The sequence below is a fragment of the Juglans microcarpa x Juglans regia genome, chromosome 8S (genome assembly GCF_004785595.1).
Source record: "Juglans microcarpa x Juglans regia isolate MS1-56 chromosome 8S, Jm3101_v1.0, whole genome shotgun sequence".
Taxonomy (NCBI): domain Eukaryota; kingdom Viridiplantae; phylum Streptophyta; class Magnoliopsida; order Fagales; family Juglandaceae; genus Juglans; species Juglans microcarpa x Juglans regia.
Window position 1 is genome coordinate 9303547 of NC_054609.1, and position 15303 is coordinate 9318849.

Sequence of the window (15303 nt, forward strand, 5' to 3'; positions counted from 1 at the left end):
GAGCAACACGCTCATGAATATAATGATAGTCAAGTTCGACATGCTTTGTTCGACTATGCAGTACAGGATTGACAGTCATATACAATGCACTAAGATGGTCACAATGTAGAGCAGGAGTGGTGTGAAGAGGAACACCAAGATCACGTAAGAGAAAAGAGAGCCACTTGAGCTCGACGGTAGTGGTAGCCATGGATTAGTACTCGGATTCAGTGCTAGAGCAAGCTATCGTAGCTTGCTTCTTAGCACTCCAAGAAATACAATTACTCCCAAGGAATGTGCAAAAGCCAAAAGTTGAGTGATAAGTGAGGGGGCATCCAGCCCAGTCAGCGTCGAAGTAGGCATAGAGATTAAGGGTGCTAGTAGCAACAATACGCATGCCGTAGTGTGCAATTCCATGAATGTAATGGAGAATTCGTTTGACAAGCTGAAAATGAGCAATTGTTGCCGAGCCAAAATCCTTAATGGAGAACTACTGAGCCAGTTGAGAGATGAAGGAATTTATTTGTTGATTGTTGTCTCTTGTGATCACCATATCATCAACTTACAGAAGCAAAATTAAAATGTCGGATGATGAGTGACATATAAATAAGCTAGGGCTTGTGATTGTACAGGAAAAACCCATCTGAAGGAGGAAGTTACTGAAACGATCAAACCAAGCCCTGAGAGCTTGCTTAAGGCCATAAAGTGCTCGGTTGAGTTGGCAGACATGATAAGGGCAATGAGGATCAGCATTACCTGGAGGTTGTTTCATGTACACAGGGGTACTTAGATAGCCGTGGAAGAAGGCATTCTTGACATTAAGTTGTCGGAGATCCCATTTTTTAACAACAAGTGTGATCACAACACAAATCATTGTAGGTTTAATAACCGGAGAAAATATTTCTGAAAAATCCATGCTGTGATTGAAGCCATTGGCCACAAAGCGGGCCTTAAGATGCTCAAGAGAGCCATTTGGCTATAGTTTAGCATTGTAGACCCATTTACAATTGACTACATTCTTCTTAGGATGAGAAAGAACCAAAGTCCAAGTTTTATTTGCTGCCAGAGTTGCTACTACTTCATCCACAACAGCAGACTACCCTGGATGATTTTTGGCAGCAATAATTGACTTTGGAATGGAAGCGATCGAGTGAATGCAATGCAGGTTAGCATATCTGGAATTCGGCTTACGAACTTCGACTTTAGATCTTGTGACCATGGTGTGCTGATTTAGTTTTGGATAGTAAGTGACATGCAGCTTTAGATCTCATAGGATGAGACTGATTTAGCAGCAAGTGGAGAAGGTAAGCTAAGAGGTACTGAATTCGAGTCACAAGTGTGAGTTGGAGAGGCAAAAGCTGAAGGGGGTAATTGCATTCTAGGAGAGGCAAAGGGGGGAGGGACGTGATCAGTCCATTCGGAAAAGGTGCAAAACTCTCCCTCAGTCGAAAGGTGGCCATACAATGCAATGGGTTTGGAGTAGGGAAGCAAGGATTCATCAAAGACAATGTGTCTAGTTATATAGACATGATCAGTACATGGGTATAAGCACTTGTACCCTTTGTGTTTAGTGTTATAGCCAATAAAAACAAAGTGGAGAGATTTTGGTTCCAGTTTGTTGCAGCGGTATGCACCATGGTAAGGAAAACAACGTGAACCAAGAACTTAAAAAGTGCCATAGTCAGGAGTTTATCCATACAATCGAGAGAAAGGATAATCCATACCAAGTGTGACTGAAGGTAACATGTTTAAGAGAAAAATGAAAGTTTAGAAACAATCGAGCAAAAAACGAGACAGTATTTTTTGCATAGAACATCATAGTCTAAACCAAGTTCGGTGATGTTGAGATGCATGCGCTCAAACTTGCCATTTTGCTCTGGGGTCTTGGGACATGCAGACTGATGTTGAATACCATATTGTTGGAGATATGTTGCAAATGAATTGATTACAAATTCACCCATTTCATCGCTTCGGAAGATACAAATTTTAGCATCAAACTGACACATGACATAAGAATGAAACTCCTTAAAGCCATCAAAGAAATTTGATTTGTGTCGAAGAGGATTGAGCCACATAAAGTTGGTGTAATCATCCACAAAGATAGCATAAAATTTATATTTTTCCTGAGAAGAGATAGGTGCTGGCCCCCATAGATCACAGTGTATTTTAGAAAAAGGAGTGGTGATTTTATTTGTACTAGAGACAAAAGGGAGTTTACAGGATTTGCCCATTTAGCAACTAGTACAAATACTCATTAATGGGAAAGAAACACAATTGATGAACTTTTGGGAATGTAAATAAGCTAAGATGTGATGCTGAGGATGACTGAGTCTCTGGTGCCAACATTGTGGAGATACTTGTCTGAACCTTATGGAAAAGAGAGTAGTTGGAGGAGAAGTAGAATGGTCGTGACACCTCTCAAAAGTGTATAGCCCCTTCTGTTTCCACTCATTCGCTATGATCTAGTGTGAGATCCTGTCTAGGTCCATTAAATTAAAAAATAAGAGGTTAGTCGGAAGTGAGTTTACTAACGGATAATAAATCCTTCTGTATGTCAGGCACAACTAAGACATCATTCAACTGAAGAGAAAAGGAACAAAAGGAGAGTGTCGCGGTGCCAACATGTGTTATGGGTAAGATATGACCATTACCAACCATAACTCCATCAGATCTAGTATAAGGAATTGCAAATTATAGATTACCTGTAGAGGTTGTCATGTAGTTGGTAGCACCTACATCAGGGTGCCAAGAGGGGTCCTGAGGGTGATCAACCTTTAGTTCAGCAAAGGCTTGAGGAAGACTGTCTGCAGTGAATGAATGGTTGAAGCGATTGAAGCATTTGAGAGTTGCATGATTCCTTTTGTTGCATATTTGGCAGGTAGGAGTGTCATCCTTTTTGGTTGAGGATTGTGTGTTAACATGATTCTGACTATTTCCAGAGGATTTTTAAGAGGAGGAGGAAGATGTCTTGTTGCTAGATTGGTTTCCTTGGACAAAATCTCGCCCATTGAATTAAAGGAACTAGACTGACCGTGACCCTTCTTGTTTTTAGAAGTCTTTTGACCATAGAAAACCATGGCAGTGGTTTGAGTGTTCAATTTGATGTCATTCAACATAGCTTTCAAGGAGAGTAACCACTTCAGCATGTGATGGAATAGGAGGGTGCAAGATGGTGGCAGTAAAGATTTCAAAATCTTTGTGAAGACTATTGAGCAACCACCAAGATTTTTTGTGATCGAGAACAGGCTTGCCAATGGTAGCCAGTTCATTGCAGACAGTTTTGAAGCGACGAAGATATGTACTCAAGTTGTCAGTGCCACGAGTAATAAAAGTGAGCCTTTGCTTCAGTGCAAGGCTTCGATCTGATGACACTCGAGCAAAAGCATGAACAAGTGCTTACCAAACTTCGGCAGCAGTACCTAGACCAACAACAATGCCGAGCACCTCTTCTGAAAGGGTGGCCGCAAGCCAACCCTTGACCAAATGATTTGTCCTAAGCCATTTATGGTACATGGGATTCAGTTGGAACTCAGGATCATTGGTGGCAATTGTTTCTGGTGGAGTAGATATCTCACCAGTAAGAAAACCTTGAAGATCATAACTTTTAAGGATGTTGATCATTTGAGTTTTTCACAAGAGGAAATTGCTGGATGAGAGCTTAAGAGACACAAAGTTGGAAATGTTCTGTGTCACAGGGTAGGGATAGTCCTTAGAGGGAGAGGAGGAAAGGAAGGAGGTGGTAGGGCTTGATATTTTTGGAGAAAAAATTCTCTATCTTTTCTCGTTGGCTCTGGATACCAAGAAGAGTTTTGAAAAAATTCTATCTCAAGGGTTGTGGATAGAGAGAAGGTCGTATTGCTTATATAATATTTACAAGAATACAAAGAGCTTAGTTAATGGCTCTGTACAAAAGGCAAGAATTACATGTATAACTAGACTTTCTAAACATACACAATAGACTTTTCAAGTATGGTGAAGCCATTCTGTCAATGAGGATCTTTAGGAGGATATTCAACTGATTTGATTTTGTTACGTTGATGATCTGCATGTTGGTTTATAGGCTCTAGTGATGTTACGTTATCAAATGATACACCTACAATTATTTTTCAACTTATTTTAAATCATCCAACATAACTGTGACACTTTATTAAATGATAATTTCAGTTTTACATAACTACCATTCATTTTAAATAGAGTGGTAAACTAATTGTAGACTAATTGTAAATTTATCATTTCCCACACTATGAGATTTGATTTCAACAGCTTCAACTTTCTTCTAATATAATAAATCGAACAACAAATACAGTCTCTCAAGACTCCACTCATCAGGGCCATTCTCAGCAGTCCAACAACTCTCACTCCCAACATTCACAACAATTACTTTTCACGAGGAAGGGGGCGTGGATGTGGTCAACCATATAATCAAGCATCCAACTCAAGTGGCTCTCGACTTGTGTGTAATGTCTGCAATAAGTTTGGTCACACTACCTTAAAATTCTTCCATGGGTTTGATTTTGCCTATCAAACCAATTTATCCAACAATCATCAGGCTCATGTCTCCACAGCTCACAACCAAGCAGACCCCAGTTGGTATTCAGATACAGCTACGACCCATCTTCTCATGTGAATAATTTGACTCTCCATGCATATGAATACACTAATCATATATGTGCCGGTACTGGTGCATGTTTGCCAATTCATCATATTGGTGCTTCCAAACTTCCTTCTACTTCTAAATCTCTACTTTAAATCAACTCTTGCATATTCTCTTGATTGAGAAAAACTTTAGTCTTCGTTCATAAATTTATTCAAGATAACAATGTCTTTTTTAAATTTCACCCCCTTTTTCTTGTGTGAATGATCTCAATATGGGGACAATTCTACTCCACGGACTAACTAAAAATGACCTTCATGCCTTCCCTCCACCTTCAGCAACACCTTCTCCTCCAGTTGCCTTTGTGGTTGAACGTGCTTCTCTTGATACTTGGCAGAACCGCTTTGATCATCCATCCATTCGTATAGTTCAATGCATTCTCTTTTCCAACAAACTTCCAGTTACAAAAAATAAGACTTTTACTGTTAGCAACTCTTGCCAGTAGGCGAAAAGCCACAATCTCCATTTTCATTTCTGACTTCTTTAGATTTAATATTCTTTATTATTAGGGGACCCTCACATGTCTTCTTTGTTAAGGACATCGTTACTATGTAATCTTTCTGGTTGATTTTAGTAAATTTACTTAGCTTTATCCCTTATCCAAGAAATATGATGTCGAGTCTATTTCTTTTTTTTATTATTATTATTAATTCCAATCTCTTGTTGAACATCAATTTGGTCACAAGATCAAAACCATCCAGACTGATTGGGGAGGGGAATTTAGGAATCTCAACACCTATTTTCGCTCCAAATGTATCATTCATCGTTTGACTTGCCCCCATACCCATGAACAAAATGGCTTTATTGAACAAAAATGTCTGCATATTGTTGAAACTGGTCTCTCTCTCTTGGCTCTTGCTCATGTATCAAAAAATTATTGGAGTCATGCTTTCCAAAATGTCTGTTACCTTATTAATCTTCTCCATTCTCCAGTAATTCAAAATCAATCTCCTTTAGGGTGTCCTTTTCATCAAAGACATGACTGTAAGTTTTTGAAGACTTTTGGATCTGCTTGTTGGTCTAATTTTGGACCATACAATACTCACAAAATAGATTTTCGGTCTATCCTATCTGCAAATCCAACTCTGAACAAAGGATAGTAGCTTTTAAGGCAGCAACAGTTTCACCCAAGAGAGGATAAAAAAAAAAAAAAAAATAGCTCAAGTGGATCTTAATGTGGCTATGACTCTACCATCCTAGTTTCTTCTACCATTCTAGTTCCTTATAAAAACTCTGATGCCCACCTTGCACTAAATATTGTCTATTGCTGGATCCCAATTGATTTTGTAGTGGTTTATTGGAGGAGTTGTCCACTAGTTAGCAATCATAGAATTACTACCTGCCTTTTTAAGGACAACTTTAGAATAATTTCTAAAACCAATAAGAAGCTAAGTAGACTGATTCATAAGTTGTTGAGGAGGTGTGAACTTAGCTTCAAAAACCCAAGTATTCCTTCTTTTCCAAATATGTTGAGTTGTCATTGTTATTTCTACAAGTTCCTCATTAGTTATATAAGGGAAGAGATGATAAAGAATTTCTCTAAAGGAAGACTACTCAATTCTACATTTATGTATTCTCCTAGAGCTTAGACCCCATATATCTTTTGCTGAACTACATGACCATGCAACATGAGATATAGATTCAAGATTTACCAAACAGATTGGACACAAAGGAGATTCCACCAGCTTTCTCTTATGAAGATTGAGTTTAGAAGGAAGAGCCTCATGGCTAGCTCTCCACAAGAACATTTTAACAGCATTTGGCACCTTTAGCTTCCAGATCTTAGACCAAATATCATAATTAAAGCTATTACTCAACGGCTGGCCCTTACTGCTATCCATAATTGCTCCTTGAAGATGATATGCACTTTAACAGAAAATTTACCATTAGCAGGGCAACTCCAAGTTAATAAGTCTGAACTATTGCAAGGGCTAAATGGGATTCTACTAATTGACTCAGCCTCAGAGTCAGAAAAAACTCTTTTAATAATGATAAGTTCCATTGCATAGTGTTCTGACCAATGAGTTATGAAACTCTTGCATCTGCATCTAGTACCTTGACTTGTGTTTGAACCCTGAAAGTGGATGGGCCAGGAATCCACTTATCTCGCCAAATTCTCATTGCTTCACAATTCGCTATCTTCCATATCAAACATTCTTCCAACAGTTGTCTAGTTGCCACCAAACTTCTCTAGAAAAAAGAATCATTACTTCTAAGTCTAGCAGAAAAAGAAATCTGATCTAGGATAGTATTTAGCTTGCAAAACTGGAGTTGCCAAAGAGGTCGAATACTGGATAATCCTCCAGCCTTGCTTTGCAAGGTTAAAATTTTCAAAGTCCCTGAAGCTTAGCCCTTTTGCACTTTTAGACTTGCCTAGTTGTTGCTAGTTCAACGAATGAAGTTTAGTTCTCTGTTCTTTTTGCCTCCACCAGAAAGACTACATCACCTTATTAATCTCCTTAAGAATATTCTTTTAAATCTTAAAAATGTCCATGCTGTAAGTGGGAATAGCTTGAATGGCTAATTTGAGAAGAATCTCCTTTCATGCCTGAGCTAAAAGACTCACCTTCCAGTTGCACATTCGAGTTCTGATCTTGTTCAAGATGGAGTTGAAAGCTTTTCATTTGTGTCTACCTACATAATAAGGTAGTCCCAAATACTTGTCAAAAGGGCATGATGCTTTAATACCTGTTGTGGCCAATATGATCTGTTGTACTTCATTTCTTGTGTTATTACTTAAGGAAATTAAGGTCTTTTCCATATTCAATCTCTGACCTGAGCTTGTTCATAGGCTCCAAGAAGGCAGTACATTCTACTCCACTCAAGAGAGTTTGCCATGCAAAACACAAAGCTGTCATGTGCAAAAAAATAAGTGGTAATGTGGAAAGAACCCCGAGCAATTAGAATTCCAATGACATCCTTGTTGCTTAGCATGATTCAAAGAGAAGCTTAGTATTTTAGAACAAAGGATAAATAAATAGGAAGATAAAGGGTCGCCTTGTTTGATTCCTCTTGATGGCTTGAAGCTTTGTTGTGATAGTCCATTTAAAAGAATAAAGTTAGCTAGCACTAACACACTACATCACCAAGTCAATCCATCTTCTGTCAAATCCCATCTTTTGGATAAAAGCCTACAAAAAATTCCATTCAACTCTATCATAAGCCTTACTCATATCAAGTTTAAGAGCCATATAAACTTGTTTTCTTCCTCTTAGTCTATTCTGCATAGTGTGCATAGCTTCATATGTCACAATAATGTTATCAAGTATCATTCTACCTAGCACGAATGCACTTTGAGTTGGTGAGATAAGCTTGGGCAGGATGACTTTCAATCGATTAGCCAATACTTTAACAATTATTTTGTAGAACACATTGCACAAGCTAATAGGTCTATACTCTGTCACTGTCTTGGGGGACTGTTTCTTATGAATAAGGGTTATAAAAGTCCTATTCACTTTTTGTAAACCCTTCTTTGTACTGAGAATTTCTTTGACAACATCAGTGACACCATTTCCCACTATACTCCAATGATTATAATAAAACACTGGTGGAAAACCATCAGGGCCTGGAGAACCTAGAGGATTCATAAAAAAAAAATGGCCTACTCATTTCCCCTCTAGAATAATCTCTCACCGAGAACATGTTCATCTCATTAGTGACTATTGGATCAAAGTGTGTAAGAATTTCTGTAATCCCATCGGGATTTGATGTAGAAAATAAGCTCTGATAAAAGGATTGGAACATACTGCTAATCTCCTTTTGTCTAGTAGCCAAGAGCCCTTTCCATCTGAAATTTTGTGTATGGTATTCTCGTGCTTTCTTTGGGTTGCACACTTATGAAAATACTTAGTATTCTTGTCTCCATCTTCCAGCTACCTTTGTTTAGTTTTTTGGCGCCACTTCTATCTTCTTCTTCAAGATAACAGTCTACTTCTTTTTGCAGATCTCTTATATGTTCACTAGATTACCTTGTTAGAAGCCTACAGCTCCTTTAACAATTCTCTTTTCTGATTTATGATTTTCCTCTAGTTACCATGAACTGTTTTGCTCCAAGCCACCAACCTATCCCTACATCTCTCCAAGCCCTTCCTAGTAAATTCAACGTAATTAGCAGAAGACACTTGCAAATCCAAGCATTCTCGATAACTGCATCACATTCTTCCTTCCCAGCCTAGCTAGCTTCATACCTAAAGATTTTCCTTCTAAGGAGGAATTCAATCTCACGATTTTGACAGGAAATCAAAAGAAGTTTATGATCTGAATATTAAATAGGTAGAACAGAAACTTGGTTCATTTCATAGAGAGAATGCCAATCACAATTTACCAAGGCCATGTCCAATCTCTCTTTGGTAAAATCATTTCCTTCCCTATTGTTGTACCAGGTAAATTTGGACCCCGTGTATCCCAGGTCTCCCAAATCATAATCTACTAAAGCTTTTCTAAAATCCTCCATCTGCTTATAAGGCCTAACTGATGCACCAAGCTTCTCCTCTTGGAATATAACTTCTTTAAAATCTCTCATACACAACCAAGGTAAGTGGTTGCTAGGTTTCATAAGTCTCAATAATTGCCAACTTCCCTTTCACTTAGCCACAATAGGTTGCCCATAAAAGGCAGTCCAAATCCACTTTTTATTCAAATTGGAAGAGTTCACAGTAAGTGAAATATGACTTTGTCAATTAGAACATAACTCAACTAGTACTTTCTTATTTCAAAAAAAGCCAAACCCCCCACTACGGCCAATGCAATCAACCACAAAACTATGATCAAATGCCAATTTGTTACAAATCATTTCTAATCTATCTCTTATGTACTTAGTTTCAATAAGATAATTGTTAAACCAAATAAATAATATGAAATTCTGGATAAAAGGAATTTCTGAACCTAAATGTTCTCTTTTTTATTACATTCCAATAGAACAGTTTAAATGTCAATAAATGATTAAGCAATGACTTGATTGAAATCATCTTTATTTTTCGTGTAAGAAAATTAGGTAAAGAGATTGCTCATAAATAATTCATAACCATAATTACACTCTTATTGATTGGAGTACAACTGTATATCTTCATCCATTTTATTATCATCATTTCACTATCTCATAATGTGGTTTTAAATGATGGGAGACTATTTATTATATTTTATTTGTGGTCTATCATTTAATGTCACATCAAAGAATGTTGAGATGATGATAATAAAAATGATGATAAAAGGTGTGGGGGTTTTTAAATCCAGATTTTCCATTTGGAAAATCGAGTCATATGTCATCAGGCTCTTGAACCCTGTTTTGGCTTTAGATATGTGAATAGAGTATGGAGCAACCTAGTGACAATGCCAAAACTTGATGATGGAATGGGAATAACAACATCATTAATTTTACTTATTTATATATATAATTTATCTTTTATTAATACAAAACATACAAGATTCATGACTCAAGATGCAAAATAAGGAAGTGAATGATGGTACAAGAGGGAGGAGGGGCTTAAAAAATGTGTTTTGATTTTTAGAAAATTTTTGAACCAATTTCTAAGTTTACATTTAGAGAAATACTTATTTTCTCTAAACTTTTTCTAGACTTGAGTTTCCGGTCATATTTTAGCTTCAGTTTTCAACAATAATGCACCAAAAAAAAAAAAAAAAAAAAAAACACTTGTCCAAAATGAACAATAATATTGCTTCAGCCTTTTTTCTTCCCTACATTATTAATGATTTCGGTATATAAATAAAAGCTCTCATTTTATCCTCTCATTTTTTCTTAAATCATTTTAAAAATAAAAATAATTTGTACATATTTGAAACATACAAATTTTCTACAATTTATTTTTAAAAATATTAGTTAAGAAATTTTAATATATAAATTAATATGTCAAAATAAGTTTTCCATTAGATTATGTAAAATCAATGTAAAATACATATTTCTCCACATTTAACATGCACTATTCATCTATGTAAATACTTTTTATATTTCTTTCTTTTTTATGAGAATTGAGAGAAAGACTAAATCTGTATTTTTGTGTAAAAATGACAAACTGTCCAACCTGCCTTTACAAGGGTTCGTATACATTTTAAATAGAAACTTTACAAGCTCTATTCTAGAAAACTAGCAACTATTATGACTGTACAAAAATAACAGAATTGATTGCAAAGATATGATGACTGTTACAAGCATGATTTTAGGCTAGCTGGCTGATTTTTTATTCTTGGTCTGATTTGTGGAATCTTCCTTTATACACCCTCCCTCCCCCACTGTCCCCTCTGTGTAGTGCTCCGATTTTTTTGTGCTTAGTTGTGTTTGTTGTATTTTGCAGGCTAAATAAGGGAGAGTAGCAGATCTTGGATGTTCGGCGACTATAGATCAGCACGCGTCTCTCCATAGCGTTGCCCAATCGCCGATCTTCAAGTCTTCAGAAGGCGGCGCCAATCGGAGCGGCGAGTAGCTCGCACGCGCGGCCAAAAGATCTTAGAGACGTTCGGCGAGTGGCTCTCTCGCGAAGCCAGGAGGCCCTCTGCCTTCGTCACGCGCAGCGCCACTGGGGTCTGTGAGTTCAGATCTTCCAAGATCGGTCGTCGGTTTCTCCCAGGGTGGAGTGTGTACTACACGCGCCTCCGCAGCCACATGTAATGCACACGCCACCGCAGCCGCGTGGAGCATTGCTTTTTCTGTTTTTAGAGTGTCTTTTCATTGTATTTTATTTTCGTGTCCTGATTTGCTTTTTACAAAATCCAAAAATATGTCCCCTCTCCGCTTAGGCGGTGATTGGGGTTGGTGCACCCTACTCCGCGTAGTCGTAGTATAGGTTTTGTTATTTGGTTACTATGTCTCTGTCGGGGACAGAGTTGTGCACGACGGATCTTTTAGACCTTGGTCTTTAGAGATCTGTCATCTGGACTAGACCATGTCAGCCACGAAAGTGTGCTGGGGAGCTATTAACGTATGTAACTGACTTTTTAAAGTCAAATTTGTATGTTTTTTGTTATGAATGAAATATGATCCCTTTTATAAAAAAAAAAGGGGCTGTCATCGGCAAGGCCAATCTTGTTTCTCAATTGTTCCATACGTTGCCTTGATAGTGATTTTGTGAGAAGATCTGCAAGCTGGTCCTAAGTATTAACATGATGAACTTGGAATGTTCCTTTCTGAACTATATCAGGCACAAAGTGTAGATCAATTTGAATATGCTTCATAGGAGAGTGTTGGACTAGATTTAGACTCAGTTGTGTGGCACCCAAGTTATCACAAAGCAGCTTGGGTGTGGTGGATAGAAGGCGGCTGGGTGGCTGAGTTCTTTAAGAGCACTCTTAATGGATTAGCTAAAGTTAAAGTACATTTTTTATGAATGTAAGATGAATTTAATTTTTGGCTATTCCATTCACATAAGTCTCCACATTGGAATAACTATTTTTTTTATTATATGACAATAAAATAATATAAGATGAATTTGACTTTGGCTATTCACATTAAATCTTCACATTGAATTATCCATTTATTCATTATATAGTAATGAGTAATTAATAATTTTAAAAATATTTTAATTTTTTTAATTATGAATTTATTTTATTTTATCATATTTTACTATTCATAATATTATATATCAATTAGTAATCATATTCTAATTATATTTTTTCAATTGTCATTTAAAATGGAGAGAGAAATAATTGATATAAAATGTATTTGATGTATGAATAGTTGAAAATTATTTAAGTCATCCACATATACCATCAAAAAACATGTAACAGAGCTGGTTTTGTATATAACTAATGAAGAATCTGCTTGAGAATTCACAAACCTGAACTCTATAATGTTGTTCTTGAGAGTCGAATACCAAGCTCTTGGTGCTTGTTTTAGGCCATAAATGGCCTTTTGTAATTTGCAAACGTGGTTAGGCTTAAACATGTCCTTGAAGCTTGGAGGTTGAACCATGTAAACATTTTTAGTCAACATTTCATGCATGAATGCATTGTTGACATCAAGTTATCTTAAAATCCACCCCTGCATAACAGTAATAGACAAAACAGTTCTTATGGTTGTTGGTTTCACAATTAGGCTAAATGTCTCCTTGTAATCTAAGCCAGGGCGTTGATTGTACTCTTTGGCAATAAGCCTTGCTTTAAAGTGTTCAACAAACCTATCAACTTTTCTCTTGACTTGAAAAACCCATTTACAGCCTACTGGTTTGCAATGTGTAGGAGGGGGAACTAATTCCCAGGTACCATGACTCATCAAGGCCGTGAGTTCTTCAGACATAGCATATCCTCATTTTGGATCACAAAGTGCGTGACTGATACAAGTTGGTTCAATGGTGGGTTGAATGAGATGTTTTGTGACTGAGTTGAACTGTTTCGACTTATGGATGTTGTTCATGAACCGAGTGTTCATGGTGTGGGTTCAACTAATTTGAATAGGCAGGTTATTGACCACAGACTTAGTGAGAGTTTCACAAGGATTTGATGTACCCGTGAGTTTTGATTACATGAAATGAGTAGACTCACTCATGTGTGACTCGTGTGGTACAACTGAAGAACAAGATCTCAAATTAGGAAAATTGTGAGAAGAGAAATCAGGACTATTACTTGAAGGTGCGACGGAAGACGATGGGTTCGCAGTCTGCATCGGCGGTGGTTGCGGCAGGAGCAACGTCGAGATGGGCAGCGTAGAGGTTGAAGATTCGGTGCAGGTGGCTTGGGGCTTGAGAGGGCTGCTAGTTTCGTCGAAGATGACATGCCGAGAAAGATAGAGGCGTTTTGTGTTGAGATCAAGGCATTTGAAAGCATTTTCGGTTTGAGAATAGCCCACAAACAAGAACGGAAGGGATTTGGGCTGGAGTTTATTTGAGTTATAGGGGCGGGTGAGGGGAAAACAAATACACCCAAATTTTCTTAACTTGAGATAATTTGGACGTTGTTGAAAGAAGGCTTCAAATGGTGATTTATTATTCAACAATGGTGTTGGCTATCGATTAATGAGATAAACAGCCATTTGAAAAGCATGGGGCCAATAGGACAAGGGTAGAGAGCATCTTGTAACAAGGTTAAACTTGTTTCAACAAGATGACGATGACGACGTTCAGAGACCCCATTTTGTTGTGGTGTATGAGGAGCAGTGGTATAGTGGCTAATTCCATGAATTGAAAAATATTTTTTTAGTGCCACAAATTCACCACCATTATCGGAATAAAGACATTTGATTTTTCTTTGAAAATGGTTTTCCACAAGATGTTTAAATTGTGGAAAAATGGTGCTTACTCCGGATTTGTTTGTTAAAGGTTAGAACCACATATATTTGGTAAAATGGTCAACCAAAATCAAGTAATATTTGGAACCATCAAGACCAATAGTATGTGTGGGACCCCAAACATCGGTGTAGATGAGATCAAGCGATGCATTGCTTTTTAAACTTGTGGAACCAAATGGTTGTTGGGGGGCTTTATTCATTGAACAGGACGTGCAAATGTTAGACACTTTGTCTTTTTTTTTTTTATTATTATTGGAAGAGAAAAAAGATTTGATAAGATAATGGACAATTTTTTGAGATGGATGTCCAAATTGCTTGTGCCACCCATCAATCGAGATCTGCTCATGCACATTTGCAACTATTTTTTAGGGAGAGTCCACCAGTGAGCCCGGGAGCTTGTAAACACCGTCTTCACATGCATTTTTTAGTAGAATCGCCCCAGTGGTCTAATCCTTGATAAGAAAATAAATGGGGTGAAATTCAAGAAAAACATTATTTTGAGTGGTGAAGTGGTGAACAGAAATTAAATTTTTACAGATACTTGGAACACAAAGTGTCTCATTTAAATGAAAGGTACGTGATGGTGATTGAAAAACCAAAGAACCAATGTGTGAGGCATGCAAACCTGAACCGTCATTAATGACAACTTCATCTATCCCATCATATTTTGAATGCATGGAAAGATTAGCCAAATCACCCGTAATATTATATAAAGCAGCTGAATCAATGAGCCACTTAGTATCCTGTTGTGGAGAGATGGAAGCACAGTTTGCAGTAGCTTCAAAAAAAATACTCGCGGACACTACTTTGCAATGTGACCCAGTTGGTTACAAATTTGACATTTGGGCTGGAAGCGTCACTAACCATTGGACCTGCCCGAGTTGTTGGGCTTCTTGTTATCCTGAGGTCCATTGTTTGGGCGTGAATGGCCCGAAGACCCCTTAAAGGGTTGGGACTTGTTTGAACTCCGAAAGGAGTTGCCATTGTTTCTAGAGGAGGAAGACAAACCTGGATGTCGGTTCGTGTAGTTGGCTGTGGCTTGCAGCTGTTTGGTGGAGACTTCGAGACGATGCAGATGGGCCTCATGGCCCACGAGGAGATCGTGAAGTTCCTCAAAGGTGAGTGATTTTTCCCGAGCCCTAATCGGTGTAGCGACCTCCTGATAATCTGAACCGAGGCCATTGAGGATGTATAAAGTGAATCATCATCTGAAATGAGATGATCGATGAGATCGGCAAGGGACTTCACGATGTGCAGGTATTCCTGGATGGTTTGATTCCCCCGCTTGATTAATGTGATTTCCTCTTTGAGTTGCATTGCCCTGGTTCAGAATTTGCTAGCATAGAGGATGTGTAATTTGTGCCATGCTTCCTTTGAAGTTTTGGCAACTGAAATGAGGGGGGGTGAGGGTTGGTGCGGTGGAGGCAAGAATAGCACT